The following is a 24,199-nucleotide window of genomic DNA, read 5'->3' on the forward strand; positions in this document are numbered from 1 at the left end:
CGATGAAAAGCCTTGAAAAGGGCTCCTGAGTCTTCCAGTGGGGCCCCCAGCAGTTTACAGAAATGAGTTTTCCTCAGGAATGGAAAATGAAATACCATATTCTTACTTCTAAGTAGGAGCTAAGCTGTGGGTGTGCAAAGGCATACAGAGTGATATCATGGATGCTGGAGACTCAGAAGGGGGAAGGGTGGGAGCAGGGAGAAGGATAAAAAGCCACAGATCAGGTACAGTGTCCACCACTAGGCTGACGGGTGCACTAAAATCTCAGACTTCACTGTGATACAATTCATCCTTGTAATCAAAAACCACTTGTACCCCAAAAGCTATTGAAATAGAAATAAATAAAATAAAATTATAATTTATTTGAAAAAAACAGAAATGAGTTATCCAAAATCCCTGACTTCTAGAAACATTCTAATGACAAGCAGCCTTGTGTGAAGCAGATAGAATGCCAGCCTGGCCTTCTGAAGCCTCTAATGCAGTCCCCACAATGGGACCTTGGACAAGTCACTCCTGCCCTCCCTGGGCCTCAGTTCTGGGCAAAGGTATCCTCCAAGGGGAGCTCCCAGATCACGTCCAGCCCTGCGCCCAGAGTTCAGTCACACTCAAGGAGTTGGGTGAGTGGGGGCAGGCAGAGACCGTCTCACCAGATCAGAGTAGCAGAAGCCCAGGATGGAGCTGACCAGCTGGAACTCCGACGAGAGGCAGGCAAAGAAGGGGAAGTGGGACAGGCCGACTTCAATGCCTCCAATCAGAAGCTCAAAGGCTGGGGAGACAGGGCCAGAGACACTGTGAGCTTCTCTTACCACTGGGTTCGGGGGAGTCCCAGGGAAGCTGTGGTACCTCATGCGGACTTCCAGTCAGGGACCTCAGGACCCAGTGAAAAGAATGGAACAGCCCCAGCTTAGGACCAGCAGGAATGCAGGAATGGCTTTCATTCGTTCATACAACAGGCCCTTCCTGGTCCCTATTCGGCGCCAAGCACTGGGCTTACTATTGACATGAAGGAGACTTGGTCTCTGTACTTGGTAAGCTCACAGTGTGATGGATGGAGACAGACTACATAAACAAACAGACAAATGAATGAGCAAAAATAGTGACTGCAAGTGCACCAGACTTAGAGAGAGGGGCTATGGTATGTGCAAAGCTGCTTGTCAACTACAGCGCACTTTACATATAAGGGAACAGTCATGTTAATCCTGCCACTAACTAGCTCTGAGACGGACTAACAGCATCCAGTATAATATAATCATGCATAATGATTAGATACTTTTCAAAGTGTCTACTCTGAGCTGAGTCCTGGGCCAGGCACTCAGGACAGGAGGAATGGACAAGGTTCTTGCTTTGAGATACTGACAGTCCAACAGGGGAGACAGGTGGGAAAGTCAGTGGCATGAAATGACCTGTAAGACAGGGACATTCAGCCTGCTGCGAGGACACAAAAGATGAAGCCACTGACCTCACTTGGGGTATCAGGGAAGGCTTCCTGGAGGCAATGCAACATAAGCAGGAGACTACAATGGAGAGAAGTAGGGAAGGAAGGACATCAAAGGATGGGAGATAATTGGCTGGTCGGTACATGTGTGAATGTGAATGCTGGAGGGCTGGTGAGAAAGATCAATACAAAAACAATAATTGTGGTGAGGATAGCAGTTGCAGCAGCAAAACATTCTAATCTCCCTGAATTCCCCCCACAGAAACAGAGCAGCTAGAAAGACAAAACTAAAGACTCACAGACAACATCTGCAACAAATCTAGGTGACAAGACCCATTTGATGTCAATGTCTGAGTAAGAGGAAGCAGAAGAAAGGCTCTTGGGTCTGAAGACCCAAGAGCTGAAGAACTCAAAAATTTGCAGCAGATATTAACGAGAAAATGCAGCTGAAGGCCACAATTCATAGGTGAGTGTAAGCAGACCTTAGTAGGATCTGAAGATGCTGGAGTTGTCTAAGCCCCAGGAAATTCCTATACTAATAACCTAAGGCTCCTCCCAGGACAAAGCCCTTTACTGAGCATAAATTGCTAGCAGTAGAATCCAAAATGAGGAGTAGCTAGGAAATAATTTGTCTGGGCAAGGGTGGAAAAGAGAGGCAGACTCAGAAAATATGAGGAGATAGATGGATGGATAGATAGATGGATAGATAGATAGGTAAATAGTAGATAGATGATGGATGGATGATAGATATTAGGTAGATGATAAATAATAATGATAATGAGATAGATAGATAGAAGAAACAGAGATATTGTGAAAACAAAAAAGTCACATTGTGAAAACAAAAAAGGGAACTCCAAAGCCACAAAGTAAGAAATAATGTCTGACCCAGCCTTCCTTCTTGAATTTATAAGAAAACTTATTTCACTTAAAAATCAGGCACAGATGGGTGCCTGTAGTCCCAGCTATTGCGGGACTGAAGCAGGAAAATCGCTTGAACCTGGGAGGTGGAGGTTGCAGTGAGCTGCGATCATGCCACTGTGCCCCAGCCTGGGCAACAGACTGAGACTCCATCTCAAAAAAAAAAAAAATTCAAAGTTATTATTTAAAAAAAGGATAAAGAGCAGAAAAATATCACTACAGATCACAAAACCACTCCAGAAAGAGGCCTGTAAGACAGATGGAAACTGTAATCTAATATTTCACCATAAGCTAAAAAAATTAAGAAAATGATAGCATCTATGAACAAATAATCTATAAATCAGAATTTGAAAAACTATAAAAGGAAGTGATTAAAGAAAAGAAAGATTTGACGACAGGTTAGACAACTCAAGAAAAAAATTACAAATACAAGAAAAAAATCATTTCAGAAATGAAGACCAAAGTAAAACAAACAGAAAATTGATATCCTGAATATATGAAGAGCACCTGAAAATAAAGTACACACTATATTTACACTTCCACCTGAAACAAAAACCAGACAAAATATATAAAACAACTGCTTTCAAGACACTGGACTTCAGGCAGCAGAGGAAAATGATCACTGAAGGACAGGAAACAAACAAGGTGAGCCCCACCATTTCCCTACCTTAATGCAGCATGTAGTACAGGCAGGGGAAACCCAGGCAGAGCCCTGCAGTTTCCCTGAGTTGAGGAGAAAGAACTGAGACTCCAGGAAGACAAAGACAGCTAGAATTCGTAGGAGATAGTACTGGAGAGGAGGGAGCTGCACAAAGAGAGAGTTCTGGGAGACAGAGATCGGTAGAGGGTTTCCCTGAGTCTTCAGCTGAGTGCTGACCAGCACGGTTGTGTAGGAAAAAACCACTTGAAAAGATTAGAGGTAAACATGTCTGCAAGTCACACAGTGCCAGAATAGTGCCTGTTCTCACCAGTCAGACTGAAAAACTTCATGACATCAAAAGCACAAGCAAAATTTGGACTTCCTCAAAATTTAAAACTTTTATGTATTAAAGGACATTATCAAGAAAGTGAAAAGAAGACCTACAGAATAAGAAAGCATTTGCAAATCATATATCACATAAGGGTTTAATATACAGAATATATAAAGAACTACAACTCAACATCAAAAAGATAAACAACTCAGTAAAAAGATGGCCAGGACTTCAATAGACAAGTCCCCATACAAGATATACAAATGACCAATAAGCACATAAAAAGATGCTCAGCATCACTAGTCATTAGGGAAACAAAATCAAGACAACAATGAGATGCTACTGCACACCTATTAGGATGGTTATAATCAACACACACACACACACACACACACACACACACACACACACACACACACAGAGAAAGAGAGAGAACAGTAAGGGTTGGCTAGGATGTGGTGAAATTGGAACACTTGCACATTGCTAGTAAAAATATAAAATGGTGCAGCCACTGTGAAAAGCAGTGTGCCAATTCCTCAAAAAGGTAAGCATAGATTTGACTTAGCAAGTGACCCAGCAATTCCACTGCCGGGTATATAACCAAAAGAATTTAAAATGGGGACAAAGATACCTGTATACCAATGTTCACTACAACATTATTAACAATAGCCAAAAGATTAAAACAACTCAAGTGCTCATCAACAGATAAATGGATTACCAGCCATAATATAATGCAGTATCAGCCGTAAAAAGGAATGAGGTTCTGATCCATGCTACAACATGAATGATTCTTGAAAATATTACGCTAAGTGAAAGAAAGCCAGACACAAAAGTACAAATATTGTTTGAATCTGTTTAAAAGAAATGTCTCGAAGAGGCAAATTCACAGAGATAGAAAGTATATTAGAGCTTATCAGGGTGATATGGTTTGGCTGTGTCCCCACCCAAATCTCATCGTGAACTGTAGTTCCCGTAGTCCCCATGTGTGGTGGAGGGACCCAGTGGAAGGTAATTGAATCATGGGAGGGTGATTTTCCCCCATACTATACTCATGATAGTGCGTAAGTTCTCACGAGATCTGATGGTTTTATAAAGGGCTTCCCCCGTTGCTCAGCTCTCATTCTCTCTCCTGCCACCATGTGAAGAAGGACATGTTTGCTGTTTGCTTCCCCTTCTGCTATGATTGTAAGTTTCCTGAGGCTTCCCCAGCCCTGTGGAACTGTGAGTCAATTAAATCTCTTTCCTTTACAAATTACCCAGTCCCAGGTATTTCTTTATAGCAGCATGAGACTGGACTACAACACCAGGGTCTGAGGAGAGGAGGAAAGAGGAGTTATTGCTTAATAATGTTTGGAGTGATGAAAAGTTTTGAAAATAGATATTTGTCATGGTTGCACAAAATTGTGAATGTAATTAATGCCACTGGGTTGTATATTTAAAAATGATTGAAATGAAAAATTTATGTTACATATATTTTACTACAATTTTTTTTAAAGGAACAGAGCATCAATTAACTATGCAACAACTCCAATGCCCTAAAATTGTAGTCCTCAAGGAGGGAAAAGAGAGAAAAAATATTTTAAGAAATAATGGCCAAAATTTCTTCTTTCTTTCCTTCTCTCTCTCTCTTTTTCTTTCTCCTTCCTTCCTTCCTTTTTCTTTTTTCTTTGAGACAGAGTCTCACTCTGTCACCCACGCTGGAGTGCAGTGGTGCACTCTGGGCTCACTGCAACCTCTGCCTCCTGGGTTCAAGTGATTCTCCTGCCTCAGCCTCCCAAGAAGCTGGAACTACAGGTGCATGCCACCACAGCTGGCTAATTTTTTTTGTATTTTTAGTAGAGACGGCATTTCACCATGTGGGCCAGGCTGGTCTTGAACTCCTTACATCAAGTGATCCACCCACCTCAGCCTCCCAAAGTGCTGGGATTACAGATGTGAGCCACTGAGACTGGCCTTCCTTCCTTCCTTCTTTTTCTTTCTTTTCTTTTTTTTTTTTTTTGAGACAGGGTCTTGCTCTGTAGCCCAGGCTAGAATGCAGTGGCACAATCATGGCTCACTGCAGCTTTGACAACCCAGGCTCAGGTGCTCCTCCTGCCTCAGCTTTCCAAGTAGCAGGGAATACAGGCATGTGCCACCATGCCCAACTAATTTTATTTTTATTTTTGTAGAGATGGGGTCTCACTAAGTTGCCCAGGCTGGTCCCAAAATCCTGAGCTCAAGAATCCTCCTGCCTCAGCCTCCCAAAGTGCTAGGATTATAGCCTCACGTGAGCCACCTCACCATGCCCCAAATTTTTCTAAATTTGAGGAAAAATCAAAATGCAGAAATCAACAAACTCCAAGCATGAGAAATATCAGGAAAATTCGACACATAGTAATATAATTGTTCAAAATCCGTGTTTTTTAAAAAACAAGCTTTCTCACTAATATGAGGAACAAGAGAAGGATGCTTGGTCTGATCACTTGTACTGAGCATTTTACTGGAAATTTTACCCTCTGCAATTGGGAAAAACATTAACAATAAAATAAAAGACCTCCATACTGGAAAAGAAGAAATAAAACTACTGCCTTTATTCACAGATAATATGATGTAGTATGTACAAAATACTATACAATCTACAGAAAAAGCTACTAGAACTACTAAGTGAGTTTAGCAAGGTTGTAGGATATAACATCAACATACAAAAATCAATTGTATTTCTATATATTAGCAATGAACATTAAAAAATATAAAACAGATATAAATCTGACAGAAGATGTGAAAGATCTATTCACTGAAAACTACAAAACATTGCTGAGAGAAAGTAATGAACTCTAAATAAAAGGAGATATATATTGTGTTTATGGGTCAGAAGACTCACTATTGTTAAAATAACAGTTTTCCCAAAATGGATCTAAAAATGTACAAATGATGTAATCCCAATTTCAGCATTATTTGTATAAATTGACAAATTTATTCTAAAATTCATGTAGAAATGCAAAGAATCTAGAATTGCAAAAATAACTTTGAAATACAAATGTATCTGAAGGACTAATACCACCTGATTTCAAGACTTATTATAAATCTATAATAATGAAGACAGTATCGTATTGGTGCAAAGATAGACAAACAGATCAATATGAGAAAATAGAGAGTCTAAGAATAGACCCATACATATGTGAGCAATTGCTTTTCAACAAAGGTGCAAAGGCATATCAGTGGACAAAGGACAGGCTTTTGTAGCAAATAGTGCTAGAATACGTTTTATATGGCAATCCAAAGGCAAAAAAAAACTTTAATCCACACCTCCTACTATATACTATATGCAAAAAAAAATTAGCTCAAAATGTATTGTAGACCTCAAAGGAAAATTTGAGGTTATAAAACTCTGGAAAAAAATACAGGATAATATCTACATCACCTTATCTTAGGAAAATATTTCTTATATGACACCATAAGCCTGATCTATAAAAGAAAAAAAATGAGTCAATTGGATTTCATCAAAAGTAATGTCAACTCTTCAAAAGAGTTTGTTAGGAGGATGAAAATTCAAGCCACAGATTGGGAGAAAATATTTGCAATTCATATATGTGTATGATAATGGTCTCATACCCAAAATATATTTTTAAAACTCTCAAAACTCACTAAAAAGAAAGCTAAAAAACCAATTTTTGAAAACAGGCAAATGATTTGAACAGAAGCTTCATCAAAGGAGGTACAGGAATAGCAAATAAGCACATAAAAACATGCTCAACAGCATTAGTCGCTATAAAAATGCAAATTAAAACCACAATAAGAAACCACTATACACTTCTTAGAAAATTTAAAATTTAAAAAATTAAATTAAAAAATGAATTTAATTTTAAAAATTAAATTTTTTACATTTAGAAACTAAAATTTAAAAATTGACTGTACCAGTGTTGGAGAAACTGGAACTCTCATACTGATGGGGATAATCTAAAGTGGTACAATCACTTTGGAAAGCAGTTTGACAGTTTCTTTAAAAGTATGATCTACTATATGATCTATGTAATCCAGCCTTTAAAAATATGATCTACTATATGGTCTGTGTAATCCAACCATTCTACTCATAGGTATTTACTCAGGAAAACTGAAGCATGGGTACATGAAAAGACTTGTACACAAACGTTCACAGCAGTTTTACTTGCAGTGGCCAAAAGTGGAAATAAATCAGATGTTACTCAAGAAGTGAATGGATAAACAAATTGTAGTCAATTTATATAGTGGAATACTACTCAGCAAGAAAAAAGGATAAACTACTAACACATGTTACATATGTATGAATCTCAAAATAGCTATGCTGACTGAAAGAAGCCAGACCAAAAAAAAAGTACATTCTGTATGATTCTATTTATACAAAATTCTGGAAAATGCAAACTAAGTAGATTAGTGGGCATGTGACAGAAGAGGGGAGGAAAAGGGAGATTACAAAGGGGAACAAGGAAATCTCTGGGATTCCTTATCCTGATTGTGGCGATGGTTTCATTGATGTAAACATTTGCCAAAACTTCTCAAACTGTGTACTTCTAAGAGGTGTGTAATGATGCATTATTTTGGTTTTAATTTGCATTTGCTTAAAGACTAATGACCTGTTAGTGGGCATTTGATCAAAGACTAATGACCTGTTAGTGGGCATTTGATCATATAGGCTTGGAGCCCATGAGAGGGAACTGTACTGGACAGAGAGGTTTGAGAATGATTGTATCATGGAAAAGTGAACTTGTAGCTTAGAGTTACACTCCTTCAGATGGAGCATGAGGCATGGGGAAAGAGGACGCCTCAGACTAATGGCCAAAAACATAAGCATTGTTCTTTGAGGAGGAATGGGGCTCATCAACATCAAGAAGGCAGCCATGGCTATGACACAGGAGAGCTTTTGGCAGGTAGGTGAGGAAGAACCTACTTCCTAAGACTTGATATATCATATCAAAAGGACCTCTGGATGTAATTGGGGAAAGCCCCACAAAGAAGCTTTGAAGATTTGTGGGCTAGGTGTTGACCTTGGGCAAGCAACAGGCTGGCAAGAACAAGACCATTCACAGAGTTTATCCCCTGATCCCAGACAGCGTGTGCCATGTGGTCTCTGAGAGCAAGAATTTTCATGATGCAGTTTCCAGCAGGTATGAGGCATCCCCAGTACCTTGGGCCCACTGCGGGATCTGCAGGGGCTGGTAGCCTTCTGAGAACAAAAACATGACCTTATTAGCTGTGGCCCCAAAGGTGATTCCATAGGACCATCGGTTACTGAAAGTGCCCACGAAGTCCAGAGGCCTGCAAACAACAGAAACAGTTTGTGAGGCCAGAAGGTGGCTCTGAGACATTCCCACCGATCATCGCCAAAGTAGAGATCCCACCCTGAGGAGGGATTATTGAATAGTCAGCTGCTTATTGCAACTGACATTTTGTGGGGCTCTCTGTGCCAGGCCTAGGGGTAAGCATGAATTCAGGGTACTGAAGTAAGGAGGACAAAACTCTTGCTCTGGAGGAGCTCCAAGATGAGCAGGAGATATAAGCAAGGACACCAGAAGCCTTGACAGCAAAATGGGATGAGTTTCATCTATAAGAGACACAGACAGAATGACTCAAGGACCAAAACAAGGTGTAGGTCCAAGACAGATTTGGGGAAGCCTGCCCTCATCCAGCCACATTCTATGAGAATTCTTCCTTCCAATATACCTGATGAGGGTCTAGGTATCGTTTGCTATGTCTGTGCTTGAAGAAGTAAATAATAGGCACCCTGAAATATGCCACTCTGGCATATCAACTATTTTGAATTAAAGACATTCAAAAAACAGCAGGTACAAGAAGATCACTCTGACCTTCACGCTATTTCTTAAAAACAGGAGATGAAATTTCTATGTAAAAAATGCTCTCCCTACACAGAAAGAAAGTAACATTCTTATCAGGGACAGGAAGTTGAGGCCAAGAGAATTTGGTACAGACTTTATTTAAATAACTCGTGTCTTCTAGTCTCCCCCCACAACTTAGTTACTTTTTCACAACTTAACTATTCTTTGTCCAATTCAATGTGTACGTATTCAACTCTAACTGTATATTTGGGTCTTCACTTCATTATAAGGGCTTCTGTGTCACCTAAAACTTATATTAAATAAATGTGTATACTTTTCTCCTATTGTCTTATGTCAGTTTAATTATCAGGCCCAGCTAAAAACTTAAGAGGGTAGAGATATAATTTTGTCTCCCCTACATATTCATGCCTTCCTAGCACAGTTGACTGGACTATGGGCCTGTCTTTGAATGGGCTGATCAGATGTCTGATCTTATATTTTGAATCTGTGACCCTAAGGACATGAACAAGTTAGCTGTTAAAGTACTTGTCTGGAAAGTCATAAAAAGTTGGGATCAGAGTCACTGCTAGAGGAGAGCCAAGGTTACAGGGAAGCAGAGATTCTAAGTCAGAGAGAAAAATGGTAGAACGGTGCTGAGGAGGCACCAGTAACACAGAGGGGCAGAAAGAGAGAGAAAAAATCAATCTCCCACAGATTCCCATCTCAAGAGATCCAGTTCCCATGAGGCCTGTTCTGTTGGTTTATGTGAGACCTCTAACTTTGTAAAAAAAAAAAAAAAAAAAAAAAAAAGATCCTTTCTCACCAGGTGCGGTGGCTCACTTCTGTAATCCCAGCACTTTGGGAGGCCAAGATAGGCGAGTTGCTTGAACCCAGGAGCTTGAGACCAGACTGGGCAACATGAAACAACAAGAAACCCTGTTTCTACAAAACATACAAAAATTAGCCGGGTGTTGTGGTGCCCACCTGTAGTCCCAGGTACTCGGAAGGCTAAGCTGGGAGGATGGCCTGAGCCCAAGAGGTTGAGGCTGCAGTGAGCCAAAATTATATCCTTATACTCCAGCCTGGGTGACAGAGCTAGACCCCATCTCAAAAAAAAAAAAAAAAAAAAAAAAAAAAAAAAAAGAAAAATCCTTTCTCTTCCTTTAATGTAAACAAGCTTGAGTGAATATCTGTTTCTTCTAACCAAGACAGCTTTGTATAGGTCAGAGGAAGCAGTTGCATTTGGGAGAAGAAAAAAGTCTCTTTGAATGAATGAAAAGGGAAGGGCCATTTAAAGTGGGCCTTAATGAAAACTCAGGAGGGAAGAGAGAGCCAGGCACTGCAGGCAGGGAGTCCCATTGGCTCACTTGCCTTCACATTTAAGGCTCAGCAGAAGGAGCACATCTTCCAGGAAGCCTCCCTGTTCACCCACTGCCAGTGAGGCTACCCCATCCGTGTCCCCTCAGCATTAAGTTCATGTCCCTGTTGAGCATACCTCTGTCACCCAGGCTAGAGTAGAATAGTGTAATTTTGGCTCACTGCAGCCTCAACCTCCTGAGCTCAAGCGATCCTCCCATCTTAGCCTCCCAAGTACCTGGGACTACAGGTGGGTACCACCACACCAGACCCTTTTGAGACAGGGTCTATCTCTGTCATATTATTTCCTCTCTGACTTAGAATCTCTGCTTCCCTGTAACCGTGGCTCTCCACTTGTTTAGTAAACTATAAACCCCTTAGGGGTGGGGAACCTAGCAATGGACCTTGGAAAGAGTAGGCGCTTAGTGCAGGTTTGTGGACGTGCATTTTGTTGAACTGAATCAAATTCTAATCAAGATCCCATCTGTAGTACTTAAGAGCTATGTGAGACTCAGTTTCCTCACCTTTAAAACAGAGACAGAATCCTCTACTCTGCCCCTATCACATTCATTGTGGACAGCAAATGATGAACTGCTTTATCACCTGCAGAGTGCCACACACGTGAGGGGTTATTGCTCGGAGAAGATAGTGGGCCAAAATTATCAGACAAGCAGGGGTTTAGGTGGGAAAGTAGCCAGGGAGCACGTCAATTGTGTCATTATTCATGTAATTCAAAGTAGTTGAATGTAACTGCTATGGACCTCCTACTTTATAAAGTCCTGTGCCAGCCCCTACATGCTAAATGTCTAGGGCAGAACTGAAGGTCTTTATCCACCAGCTTCAGTCTCTTTCTGTGCCTCAACCAATGGGTCTCAGACCTGGCAACTTGGAAAGTGCGGACTGCCCCAATGGGTGGTATCCAGAATGAATCTCTTACCTGCAGCTCAGGTCACCCCTTGCCTCAGTTCTGACATCTGTGCTTTCTCTCTCTTCTCCAGAGCCCTTGGCTGAGACCTCAGCATGTCCACAGCTTGAGCCTGCTAAGGTTATAACACTAGGGGGATTCAAAAGAATATAAGGCTGATCTGGGCTAAAGGTCTTGTCACTTGTTAGCTGTGTGGCCGTGGGTAGGTCACTTAACCTCTCTAAGCTTGAGTTCCCTCATTCATTGCATGAGGATAACAACTTCTACCATGCTAGATTGGCAAGAGGATTTGTCAGAATAATGTAGGCAAAGCAAATGGTTCAGTGCTTGGGTCACAGATGGTGTGCAATAAATGTTAACTGCGTGATGATGAAGATGATTATAAAAAGTGATGAAACAGAGATACGAACAATCAGAACTCAAGGAAGAATGTGATATGAGCTGCAGAGACTCAAAATGGCAGAGCTAGAAAAGCTCTGAAAGCTCTCCTGGTGCATGACCCATGGTGCCATCCTAACAAGAAGCTTTGCTGTCTCCATTGACAGGGAGCTCTCTCCCTCCTGCCTCCTGAGGTAGCCATAGTCTCAAGTGTGAGAAGGTCTTTTCCACAGTAGGCTGTGTCTCTGTGAGATGATTTAAGCATATTTGAGCAGCCCTGGGTGCTGATAGCTGCAATGGCTTGGAAACCAATTCTGAACTCTGAGAGCTTTGGTTGGGTTGGGGCACGGAGGGGCAGGGCTGTGCACAGTGGGGTAGAGGTGGAGGAGAGGTCCTGGTAGCTAACTGACCTCATAATTGGCATTGGCTCCAACCACAGGGTACCCCAAGCTTTAGGGGTTGACTCAACTCACATGATAATGCCAAAGCAGTTCCCCAGCAGGTAAGAGGTATCATCTCTCTGTCTACAATGCTCTCATCTTTGAAGGAAGGACAAGATCAAAATGATGAAGAGCTGTAAGAAGAGAAGATGAGAGTTAGTGGGCATGTTCATTCTCAGCATGGCCTCTGAGCCCTCCCTGAAAACAAACGTGTGGGTTAGCAGAGTGCACAGAACATTAGTGACACCTCAAACTCCAGAGCCAGGGGGCTGACTGCATGCACTCTTGAGCTACCAGAATGTTCTGTACTGAGCCTTCCCTTTTGTTTCCCTGAACAGATGTATGTTCAAATCTGGTCTCTCTCACATCCTGGTTGAGAGGGAGATTTAACTTTTCTGTACCTCAGTTTCCTCTTCTGTCAAAAGGCGGTAATAACTGCCAGGTTGCAAAGGCTTCTTTGCTGCTTTTCTGTGGATTCAGTCATGTTCTCACAAACTTGATGCTCTTTCTCTCTCCTGCCTTTATCAGAAACTTCTTGAGAATTGTCTACACTTGTGTCTCCATTCCCTCACCTCTCACTGACTCCTCAACCCCCGAACCTGGCTTCTACCCTCATCACTCTGCTGAAACAGCTATGGCCAAAGTCACTGATGACCGTTTTGTGGCTTGGTCCCGCGTATACTTGAAGTCCAAATCTAGCTTCATCTCCCAGCAGCATTCTACAGTGTTGACCATTCCCTCTTCTTTGAGTACTCTCTTCCCTAGGCCTTCATTACAACCATGTTTTCTTGATTTTTCCCCATTATTTCTCAGCATTCTCTGCTGGATCACTCTTTACCCCAGCCCTTGCTGCAGAGTTCCTTATAGCTCAGTCTAAGGGCTACTCATCTCACCTGGTCTTCTCTTGGTGATCTCATTTATGTCACCCAGGACGGTCTCAAAGTCCTGGCCTCAGGTGATCCTTCCACCCTGGCCTCCCAAAGCACTGGGATTACAGGTGTGAGCCATTGTGCCTAGCCTCATGTCCATGTTTTAATAACCATAAATACGCAGAAGACTTAAATTTGAATCTCCAGCCCCGACTTTGTCCATGAGCTCCAAAACTATTTAGCCAACTACACAGTTGATATTTCTTTTTAATGTATTGAAAGCTTCTCAAAGCTTGTATCAAAAGCTTCAGTATGCATCTTTTTATTTGAGACAGGGTCTCACTTTGTCACCCACGCTGGAGTGCAGTAGCACAATCACGGCTGACTGCAGACTCAAATTCCCAGGCTCAGCTGATCCTCCCACCTCAGCCTCCTGGGTAGCTGGGACCACAGGCACATGCCACCACCCCCAGCTAATTTTTGTAGAGATGAGGTTTTGCCATGTTGCCCATCCTGTTCTCAAACTCCTGGACTCAAGTGATCTACCTGCCTCGGCCTCCCAAAGTGCTGGGATTACAGGCAGGAGCCACTTTGCCTGGCCAAGTATGTCTTATATCTGCCCCAAACCTGGATCTCTTCTAATGTTCCTTAATGAGTAAATGGCAGCTACCATCATCCTTTCATTGTGCAAGTTAGAAACCTAAGTCATCCTCAACCTGCCCCTCTCCCTAACCTTCCTATCCAGCCCATTACAAGTCCTATTGTTTTCACCTCCTGAACTTCTGGAGTTGACATCATCATCTAGGATGTGATAAAATCACGTCTCACCTGGATCCCTGCTAGTCTCCCAGTTGGTCTTCCTGCCTCATCTCTTGCCCACCTCCAACTCGATCTCTGCATTGCAACCAGAGAGATTATTTAAAAACATAAATCTGATCACACCATCTTCATGCTGGAAACACTTCCATTATTTCCTACTGTACTTAGAATGAAGGCAAAACTAAACACAGAGCCCGAAAGGGCTCTGCCTGGCCTGCCCCGCCCACCTCCCCAGACCTCTCTGCCTCAATTCTTCACTCCAGCCATGGCTGAACTTCTCAGCTCTTCCCACTCTGCCTTCTCCCTCCCTCCCCAGAGCCTCTGCATGTGCTCTCCCCTTCTGTCTGCAATATCCTTAACTACATCTTCCAACTGACCTCAGAGCCATCATTACTTCATTGGAAAAGCCTGTTTCACTCTCCTAACAGTCCATATGCCTGATTCTCGGGCCCCCAAAGCCTTCTTCTGCCATATTTTTGGTATATAATGTAAGACATTTTAGAAGGAAACTCAGCTGATCTCTTTCCCCTGATCTACTCAGGTCTCTTTGGGAATCTGTGTTTGGCAGCAGCCCAGCTGCCCTTTCCTGCCCTCCTCACCCTTCCCCTGCCTTTACTTACTAATGGGATGAGGGAATAATGAAGGAAGAGCTCCATGTCCACCGAGCTGGTACAAGTGCCATTTAACTGCCTGGTCCTGCAAAATGGCCAAAAACATCACATTCATATCATCAGTCATTGCTGTTGTCATTCACCCTTTAGTCTTGAACATCACTGTCAAGAAGTTTGGCCTAAGACCATCCGCTAAGACCATCTGATCTTTTTAAACTTCACTTTCTGAGAGCCAATGCTGCTCACCTGTAGTGTGTCTTCCCTAAGTGGAATAATCTTTCATATTTTTTTCTCCAGCTTGATTATTTATCCAACTTCTCTGCTAACTGAAACTAAGTCCTTCATTTAGGGGCAGAATCCAGTTCTGTGGGGCTCAAAGCTTATATAATTTGGGCATGTTTTTAAAGTAATACTACAAAATGTCTTACTTTTTCATATTTTAAGGGAGACATATGACCATGTAAACACCTAATCAGGGTTCTTCCCACTCTCCCAGAGCCTTGGAAGGGTCCTGTGTGAGTGAGGGGCCCTGAGACTAAAGCATCCTTCACAAGAAATTAGCACTGGTCAAGGTCAAGAAACATCAGCTCACACCTGAGCCACTGCTAGGCTGTTGGGGCAGGAGAGAGATTACTGGACTACAGGCTGCAGACTCTGTTCTCTCCAGCCCCCACTATCTGTGGAACAGGACTGTCATTGTCTCATGTCTAAAACACATGGCAGTAGTGTTATGGCTTCTCTTCAAAGAGATGCCTCCTTTCTGGGACTCCCACCACACTTTGTTCTTTCTGCTCTGATCCCCACAAGGCCACCACAACACACTCTATCATATATGTCCACATTTTTGTTCATGCTTTTCCCAACTCCTACACCATCCACCAGCCAGCCGGCCATCTGCTGACCTTTTTTCCCTAGACAGCACCTACTGTTCCCTCAGACGTCTCAGAGAAGAGGACTCCTCTGGGGATTCCATAAGCTTGGCATATTCCCCAGTAAGTCTTTAAAATGCCAGTGCTCCACAGTTATGTCTAACCATGGATCTGAAATATCTGATAAGTGGTGGGGAGGGGGTGGATGAGACCCAAACTGTCAGATATGTGATAGAACTGTAAAAGTCAGACTTCTGCTTTTAGGGAGGTAAACAGAGTATATATACCAGTCTCCTCATCCCATACAAAACCCTCAAAATGATAAGAAAGAAAGAAGGAAGGAAGGAAAGAAAGAAAGAAAGAGAAAGAAAGAAAGAGAAAGAAAGAGAAGGAAGGAAGGAAAGAAAGAGAAAGAAAGAAAGAAAGGAAGGAAGAAAAAAAGGAAGGAAGAAAGGGAAGGAAGGGAGGAGAAAGAAAGAGAAAGAGAGAGAGAGAATGCATAACCATACTAGAAAGCAAGAAGGGGCTCTATCAGGGACATGGAAATTACCAGAAGACCCTGAAAGATAGAGAGCAACTGGGACTAGATCAGAGTAAAGGCATCAGCCAACATGGCCACAGACTGTAAGAGCACTCAGGATGTGCTCAATACCCATAGTACAAGAAGTGGAAGCAGAATGCGGCTGGCAACAGACCACAGGAGAAGGAGGAAGAGGAGGAAAAGGAGGATAAGAGGAAGGAGGAAAAAGAATTCTGAAACTTTAAGACAGGTCTTTTGAAATAACCTAGTCAGAAAAGAAAATGAGAATAAAAAATAAAAGAAAATGAGAATAAAAAAGAATGAGAGCAGCCAAACAGGAAGGCTCAAGATGGTGTGCCTGTTGGAGACCCCAATCTGCATGAGTTTCCTTTCAGACCATGAATGAAAGTTACTGGAATTCTCCAGTCCTGTCACTCCAAAGGAGCTACTGTTTACAGATGCCACAGTGACACCGCACCTCATGGCACTGCTTAGCAGGTTCCACTATATCCAGGAGTACGTCGGTCGGATCGTCTCACACTGCTGTAAAGGGGCCAGATCATCAAACAATTTTATTTAGCCGTGGTGCAGTTAAGAATATTGCTCACCTACTAACCTCATTCTTCTACAAAGTTCAAATGCAAGCACTGAAATATTTCTCAGTTTTACCCTGGTAAATGTTTTAGTTGATGGAGAATTGTTATCACAGATTTTTGTGATGATGTTACAGAGGGATAAGCATATTGAGATGCAGCTTACATCAGCAAAATGTTTAACTTACATGTATACAGCTGGAGCAATTCAGACAGATAACAACTGTATTAAAGACATTGCCTTATTTGGTTCAAACATGCAGTAAGAAGAGATTACTAGAAGAGAGTTAAAGGAGCTGAGACACTTGCCTATCTGATTGAACCAGATATTGAGCTACAGAGAATCGCTAGTGTAACTGATCACCTCATCGTCATGTTTGCTGACTATTTCAAGTATCCCAACTCATTGAGTGCCATCACTGATAGTAAAAGGCTTGATCATGATTTAAAACATGCTCATGAACTCTGCCAGGCTGCATTCAATCTCTACGACTCTCTTAGAGCAAATGATGAAGACATTCAGAAGAAAAGCCCTGAGACTGAAAATATGATGGACTGAATTGTGACTGGCTTGTCTGAGTCTAGTGTCAAGGTGCGGTTACCTGCTGTCAGATGTTTGCACCGTTTATCCAGATCTGTGCAGCAGCTTCAAAACAGTTTCTAGGATCACACTCTGTGAAAACCTTTAATGAAGGTTTTACAAAATGCACCAGATGAAATCCTAGTAGCAGCATCTTCCATGGTATATAATCTTCTTGAATTTTCTCCAAGGAAAGAGTCAATTTTAAAATCAGGAGTTGTAAAGCTACTTTGTGGATTAACCCAGAGTGAAAATCCTGCTTTATAAGTGAGCAGAATTTGGGCTTTAATGAATATGGCATTTCAGGCTGAACAAAAAATAAAAGCAGACATGTTACAAAGCTTGAGTACTGAACAGCTATTCTGGTTATTGTCAAATTCATATTTGAATGTGCTGATGAAGACACTGGGACTTCTTAGAAATCTCCTCTTGACCTGGCTTCATATAATAAAATAATGAGTACTCATGGAAAGCAAATTATGCAAGCTGTCATCCTTATTCCGGAAGAGGAACATAACTTTAAGGTCAAAGAGTAGATACTGTGCATCTTAGCCAATATAAAAGATGAGACAACAGCAAAAGAATGTATTATGATCAATGATGATATCCTTCAGAAAATCAAATATTACATGGACAATTCACATGTCAAACTGCAGCTTCCAGCTATGTTTTGTATATCAAACCTCATATGGAATGAAGAGGAAGGTTCACAAGAATGCCAGGATAAATTATGAGACATGGGCATCATAGATATTCTACATAAACCGAGTCAGCCACCAGATTCAGACCTTTGTGACAAGGCAAAGATGGCACTGCAGCAGTACCTGGCATGATGAGAGCGCCCCTAGGCACCTGTGAGCATCCTACATCCTTGTTTAAGAAAGTACAGGTGGCGCACGCCTGTAATCTCAGCACTTTGGGAGGCTGAGGCAGGCGGATCACGAGGTCAGGAGATCAAGACCATCCTGGCTAACATGGCGAAACCCCATCTCTACTAAAAATACAAAAAATTAGCTGGGCATGATGGCAGGTGCCTGTAGTCCCAGCTACTTGGGAGGCTGAGGCAGGAGAATGGCATGAACCCAGGAGGCAGAGGTTGCAGCGAGCTGAGATCACACCACTGCACTCCAGCCTGGGCGACAGAGTGAGACCCCATCTCAAAAAAAAAAAAAAAAAAAGAAAAGAAAAAGAAAGTACAGAAACCAGTTTCATTTGATTCCTTCTATTTGCACAAGTTGCCGTGGACTGCAGGGAGCTGTTGTGCAAAAGTAATTTAGTAGGCTTAGATCTCAAATTCACCTTGAGAACATTTTTTGAGGTAGTAATTTCCTCAGAAGATTACTGTGTTTTGTTTTAGTTTTTTCTTAGCTACATGGACTCTTTATTAGAACAATCAATCGTTTTCCTTTGGACCTACAATCTTTTGCCTATGCTGCAGCCACTTTGTGAGTGAGAATGAATATGTCTGTGTGAACACACAGGTGTGCGTGTGTGTGTGTGTGTGTGTGTGCACATGTACATGGGCCAGAATGAATGTATATGTGTGTATGAGGGATACCTCACATTTTTCTTTCCTCATTTTGTGTGAAAATCTCTTTTCTACAGATTTTCCAGGTTTTAAGCATTGCTTGCTGTATAAAAACTTTACTGAATTATATAAAGTTTGAATGAAATGTTATTTTAAATACAAAACAATTGTTAAGTGTTCAATAAAGGTTATGCTGAATTTTGGTCAGATGAATACTTGTGAGTAAAAAATATATACATGTCTGAACCTGAAAAAAAAAAGAATGCAGAAAGTCAATGAGACTTAAGGGAAATCATTAAGCAAAGAAATAGCTGTACTATAGAAATGCCAGAGGGATAAGAGATAAACAAAGGCACAGAAAATCTATTTGACAAAATAATAGCTGAAAAGTTTACAAGTTTTGGGAGAGACATGGACATCTAGATCCAGGAAGCACAAAGATCCCCAATTAGATTCAACGCAAAAAGATCCTCTCTGAGGCACATTATAATCAAATGGCCAAAAATCAAAGACAAAGAAAGAATTCTAAAAGCTATAAGACAAAAGCATCAGTCACATATAAGGGAATCTCCATTAGAATCTCTGTAGATTTCTCAGCAGAAACCCTGCAGGCAAGGAGAGAATGGGATGACATCGTCAAAGTGCTGAAAAACAAAACAAAACAAAACCCCTGTTAACCAAGAACACTATATCTAGCAAAACTCTCATCCTTCAGAAATGAGAGAGAAATAAAGACCTTCCCAGATAAGCAAAAACTGGGGGGATTTATTACCACTATACCAGCCTTACAAGAAATGCTTAAAGGAGTGCTGCAACTGGAAACTAAAAATCAATAACCAGTAGAGGTACATTCATAATCAAACTGATACTACCCCAGTGTTATAATGGTGCTATGTAAATCTTTCATTGCTTTAGTATGAAAAGTAAAAGTCAAAATGGTCAATAAGAGCTACAATTAGTGGCTAAGGAACATGCAATAAAGATATAAATTAAGGCAATGAAAATATAAATTGTGGAAGGAGAACAATAGTATGGAGCATTTTTATGCAACCAAAGTTAAATTATTATCAGCTTAAAGTTGTCTATTATAACTACAAGACTCTGTGTTAGCCCTGTAATAACTACAAAAAAAAGAAATTAAAACAGACACACAAACAAGAAAAAGAAAGTAAACAATGCTTAATACCACAGAAAACCACTGAACCAAAGGTAAACAGAAAGAGAGGAAGAAAAAAGAATCTACCAAACAGCCAGAAAACAATCAAATGGCAGGAGTACATCCTACTTATCAATAATAACTGTGAATATAAATGGATTAAATTCTCCAATTTAAAGTGAGCTCCTGAATAGATTTAAAAACAAGACCCAACTATATACTCCCTACAAGAGACTAGTCTCACTGGTAGACAAGCATAGACTGAAAGTAAAGGAATGGAAAAAGATATTTCATGCAAACAGATACCAAAAGTGAGCAGGAGTACTCATACTCCTGAAAGGATAAAAGAGCTAGACATTTTATCAGATAAAATAGATTTTAAGTAAAAAACTATAAAAAGCAACAAAGGAGGTCATTATCTAATGACAAAGGAATCAATCCAACAAGTGGATTAACAACTGTAAATACATATACACTCAACACTGAAGCACCCTAATATATGATGAATATATAATATTATGAATACTATATCATGAAACACCCTAACATAAATGAATATTATTAGCTCTAAAAGGAGAGACAGATTGTAATACAATAACAGTAGGGTACTTCAGCATCCCCCTTTCAACAATGGACAGATCATCTAGACAGAAAATCATGAAAGAAACATTAGACTTAGGCCAGGCATGGTGGCTTATGCCTATGATCCCAATGCTTTGGCAGTCCAATGCAGGAGGATCACTTGAGGCCAGGAGTTCAAGATTAGCCTGGGCAACATAGCAAGACTCCTTCTCTATAAAAATTTTTAAAAGTTAGTTGATCTCGGTGGCACATGCCCTGTCTCTATAAAACGAACAAACAAAAAACAACAACAAACAAACAAAAAACAAGAAACAGCAGACTTAAACTGCTCATAGTCCAAATGGACTTAACAGACGTACAGAACATTCCACCCAGCACTGCAGAATACACATTCTTCTCAACTGCACATGGAACATTCTCCAGGATAGATCATGTATTAGGCTACAGAATAGGTCTTAACACATGCAAGATGCTGAAATCATTTCAAGAATTTTTTTATTGACCACAATGGTATAAAAACTAGAAATCAATAACAGAAGGAACACTACAACAGAAGTACAAATGTATGGAAATTAAACAACGTGCTCCCAAATAACCACTAGGTCAATGAAGAAATTAAAGAGGGAATTTTAAAATTTATTGAGGAAAAATAAGAGTGGAAACACACTGTATCAAAACCAATGGGACACAGCAAAAGCAGTTCTAAGGGGAAGTGTATAGCCATAAATACCTACATCAAAAAAGAAGAAAGATTTCCAATAACCTAATGACACACCTCAAGGAACTAGAAAAACAGAAACAAACCAAACCCCAAATTGTTAGAAATAAGTAAGTAATAAAGTTGAGGTCAGAAATAAATGAAACAAGGCCAAGAAAAGCAATTTTTACTTCATTTATTTTTTATTTTTTTATTTTTTTTGAGATGGAGTCTTGCTCTGTCACCCAGGCTGGAGTGCAGTGGTGTGATCTCAGCTCACTGCAACCTCTGCCTCCCAGGTTCAAGTGATCCTCATGCCTCAGCCTCCCCAGTATCTGAAATTATAGGCTTCCACCACCATGCCCAGCTAATTTTTGTATTTTTAGTACAGACAGGGTTTCACCATGTTGCCCAGGCTGGTCTCCAACTCCTGACCTCAGGTGATCCACCTGCCTCAGCTTCCCAACGTGATGGGATTACAGGCATGAGCCACCACACCAGGCCAAAAAAAAAGCCATTTTTAAAAACTTAGCAAAAAAGAGTTCTTTTTTCTGAAAAGATAAAATCAACAAACCTTTAGCTAGACTAACAATAAAGAGAGAAGATGCAAATAAAGTCAGAGATGAAAAAGGATACATTACAACTGACACCACAGAAATACAAAGGATCATAAGAGACTCATGAATCACAACTATATGCAAACAAATTTGAAAACATAAAAGAAAAGGATAAATGCCTAGACACATATAACACCCGAAGGTTAAATTATGAAGAAATAGAAAACCTGAATAGAGGAAAAACAAGTGAGAAAATTGAATCAGTAATAAAAAGTCTTTCATCACAAAAAGTCCTTGAGCCAATGGCTCTGCTGCTAAATTCTATCAGACATTTAAACAAAGGCTAGTATCAATTCTTCTCAAACTATTCCAGAAAATTGAGGAGAGGGGAATAGTTCCAAATGCATTTTACAAGGCCAGCATTATGCTGATTCCAAAATCAGATGAGGGCACACAATAAAACAAAACTACAGGCCAATATCTCTGATAAACATAGATGCAAAAATTCTCAACAAGGTATTGACAAACCAAATTCAATAGCACATTAAAAATATCATTCACTATCATCAAGTGAGGTTCATCCCAGGGATGCAAAGATAGTTCAATAAATGCATTTCAATACATGTGATACACTACATTAACAGAAAGAAAGACGAAAACCACATGATCACTTCATTAAATGCTGAAAAAGCATTTGACAAAATTCAGTATCCCTTCAAAATAAAAACTCTCAACAAATTAGGCATAGAATACATGTACCTCGATCCAATAAAGGCCATGTATGACAAACCCACAGCTAACATAATACTGAATGGGGGAAAGCTGAAAGATTTTTCTCTAAGATCAGGAATAAGACAAGGATGCCCACTTTCACCACTTCTATTCAACATAGTACTGGAAGTCCTGACCAGAATAATTAAGCAAGAAAAAAAAATAAAAGGCATTCATATTGGAAATGATGAAGTCAAATTTTTTCTATTTGCAGATGACATAATCTTATATCTAGAAAGTCTTAAAGACTTGACAAAAAACTATTAGAACTAGCAAATGAATTCAATAAAGTGTCAGAAGGCCAAATCAAAATATAAAAATATCATTGCTATACAGGGAAGGAAGGAAGGAAGGAAGGAGGGAGGGAAGGAAGGAGGGAGGGAGGGAGGGAAGGGAAGGAGGGAGGGAGGGAGAGAAGGGAGGGAGGGAGGGAGGGAGGGAGAGAGGGAGAGAGGGAGGGACTGACGGATGGAGGGAGGGAGGGAAGGAACGGAAGGAAGGAAGGAAAAAAGAAAGAAAGAGAAAAAACAAACAAACAAAAAACCCCCTAGGAATAAACTTAACCAAAGAGGTGAAAGATCTCTACACTGGAAACTATAGAACATTGATAAAAGTAATTAAAGAGGACACAAATAAATAGAAAGATGGTCGATGTTCATACATTGAAAGAATTAATGTTGTTAAAATAGCCATAAAACACCCAAAGCAATCTATAGATTTAATGCAATCCCTATCAAAATACCAATAATATTCTTCACAGAAATGTAAAAAACAATTCTAAAATGTATATAGAATCACAAAAATCTCCAAATAGCCAAAGCAATCCTGAATAAACCTGGAGGCATCACACTATTTGACTTTAAAATATACTATTAATACAAAGCTATACTAACCCAAACAGCATGGTGTTGGCATAAAAAGAGGCATGTAGAACAATGGCACAGAACAGAGAGCCCAGAAGTGAATTCATGAATCTACAACTAACTGATTTTTCACAAAGGTGCCATGAACACACATTGGGGAAAGGACACTCTTTTCAATAAATGGGGCTGGAAAAATTGGATATCCACATGCAGAAAAATGAGACACCCCCACTACCTCTCACCACATACAAAAATCAAATCAAAATGGATTAAAGACTTAAATGTAAAACCTAAAACTATGAAACTATGAGAACATCAGGGAAATGCTTGATGATATTTGGGCTGGGCAAGGATTTTTAAAGTAAGCCCTCAAAAGCACAGGCAACAAAAGCAAAAACGACAAATGGGATTACACCAAATAAAAAGCTTTTGTGCAGTGAAGGAAAGAGCTGACAGAGTGACAAGACAACCTACAGAATGGGATAAAAGATTTGCAAACTATCTGACAAGGAGTTAATACCCAGAATATATAAGCAACTTAAACAACTCAACAGCAGAACTAGTTATTTAACCCAACTAAAAAATGGGCTAAAGACCTTAATAGCCATTTCTCAAAAGAAGACATACAAATGGCCAACATGAAAAGTTTCAACATCACTAATCATTAGGGAAATGCAAATCAAAACCACAATGAGATACCACCTCACTACCGTTAGAATGGCTATTCAAAAAGACAAAACAAAACAACTGTTGGTGAGGATGTGAAGAAAAGGCAACATTTACACACTTTTGGCGGGAATGTAAATTAGTACAGCCATTATGGAAAACAGTATAGAAGTTCCTCAAAAAAATTGAAACTAGAACTACCATATAATCCAGCAACCCCCAGTATGGGTATTTATCCAAAGAAAATGAAATCAGTATATCAAAGAGGTATTTGCACTCTCATGTTTACTGCAGCACTATTCACAA

At 40.4% G+C, this 24,199-nt stretch overlaps 1 long non-coding RNA gene and 1 pseudogene across 4 annotated transcripts in view; one reads left to right on the forward strand and one right to left on the reverse strand.

Moving 5' to 3' along the window:
- Nucleotides 1-24,199, reverse strand: part of LOC101140542 (uncharacterized) — a 75,130-nt gene that overhangs the window by 29,087 nt on the left and 21,844 nt on the right. For 3 of the 4 annotated variants that reach the window (XR_010130179.1, XR_010130181.1, XR_010130180.1), the window contains 4 exons: nucleotides 14,521-14,596; nucleotides 13,910-13,975; nucleotides 12,246-12,346; nucleotides 8,465-8,595 (listed from right to left, as the gene is read on the reverse strand). This is a non-coding gene — a long non-coding RNA (uncharacterized lncRNA). Of the gene's footprint in view, nucleotides 1-5,876; nucleotides 8,596-12,245; nucleotides 12,347-13,909; nucleotides 13,976-14,520; nucleotides 14,597-24,199 lie in introns of those variants that run through there. The other variant, XR_010130178.1, reaches the window with a different exon arrangement.
- Nucleotides 16,554-17,906, forward strand: LOC115935866 (armadillo repeat-containing protein 8-like; annotated as a pseudogene).

This window comes from Gorilla gorilla, chromosome 13 (genome assembly GCF_029281585.2).
Source record: "Gorilla gorilla gorilla isolate KB3781 chromosome 13, NHGRI_mGorGor1-v2.1_pri, whole genome shotgun sequence".
In the NCBI taxonomy this organism is placed as follows: Eukaryota; Metazoa; Chordata; class Mammalia; order Primates; family Hominidae; genus Gorilla; species Gorilla gorilla.